Here is a 1,532-nt window from a genome sequence, read left to right as displayed (position 1 = left end):
AACTGAGGGCACAGTGCAAATTCCGCATCTTATAAGACATGATGAAATTGATTTGGGGAACAGTCATCTTCCCGAGCAGGGGATGGATTCCATCATGTAATGGGACTTTTCTATATCTTTTATGATCCTACCACTCCAATTACATATGATATGAGCACCCCCTTCACCCAGTACCTCATAATCAAGTACAATTTAAAAGTCTGGCCATTCTGAAGACCCAGTTAACCTTTCTGTACATATGTACAGACAGACAAGCGTGAAGTTATTCAGAACAGCACCAGGATTGCATTGTATAGGTGCTCACTTACCACAGGGACAAACACAGTATAAATAGATAGAGCAAATGGCTAGTTTATGCCATATTAAACCATAAGCCACAATATTTCAATGTGATTTCTGCTAATCTCTTATCATCAGGAAGTTAAAATTCTATTTTTTGTCCAGGCCATGTTCGTCCCTTTCTAAAAAGAAATCTTGCAACAGGAAAAACACACAAACAAATGGCTGTTACAAATCATAGCAATCAGTACGCAACAGTTCAAAGGCAATTTTAAAGGGCCACCAAGTTTGTTAGAGCCAGAGCACCACCTACAGCTTTAGATGATATGGTAAAAAGAAAATACAAGTGCTTTTTGGAAGGTCTTCCCTCAGTGTCTGATTCAAGGTGTTTTGGTATTCCGGCTGTCCCCAGGATGCCTTTTGGTTTCCATGCACATTCTGTATCCTGTTTGTCATGGGCAAACCCACAACGTCACAGAACCACTTTTCCCCTATTACACTGTAAGCTGAGAGACTGTCAAATAGTATAAAGTAAAAAAATGGGACTTTCTAAGGACAGACAGAGCACTGCCTGCACTCCAGCACTGCAGAGTTCCTAGCGACTCTTTGTTTCCTTCTACGTGTCCTCCATCGAGAATTAGGAGATTTCCACACTGGGAGAATAAAATAAAAATCTCACTTGCAATAAATACGGTATCTTTGACTCTAAATAAATAATCATCTGCCCGTGGGAGCACGTGCTTCAATTGTCTCACCACACCCACAAAAAAAGTTTAGTCTTGGGAAATAAATGATCAACATGAGAACTTAGGAACTGAACACCTTATGGTGTGGGTTTGATGAGCCGTGTCTCTCACGAGTGGGGAAAGGGCCAGAGAGCTGCAACAAGGAATCACCAGTGGCTGAGTTGATATTTGCACAGTGCACACACTACAAACTGATGCCAACACGCACTTGGAGTCACAGGCTGGGGGAGAAAGCAAGGTGTTGCTGGAAGTATTGCTGGCCACTCAATAGCTGGTGCTTTTCCATCTCGGTCAGATGGTGTGGAGGGCACTGTGCAGCTAAACAAAGATGCTTTATTAGCTGCGCCCTTCCCTCCGTAGCCCCGGCTACAATACAAGTGTAACCTGTTATGTTCACAGCATACACACAGAGAAGTTGGATAAAAACATAAAATGTTCTTGCTGGAAGTTGCAGTGTAACACTACTTTATTTCTTAGAATTCAGAATGATAACACACAAGAACCAAA

This window comes from Eretmochelys imbricata, chromosome 1, assembly GCF_965152235.1.
Source record: "Eretmochelys imbricata isolate rEreImb1 chromosome 1, rEreImb1.hap1, whole genome shotgun sequence".
Classification (NCBI taxonomy): Eukaryota; Metazoa; Chordata; order Testudines; family Cheloniidae; genus Eretmochelys; species Eretmochelys imbricata.
This window is presented reverse-complemented; position numbering follows the sequence as displayed.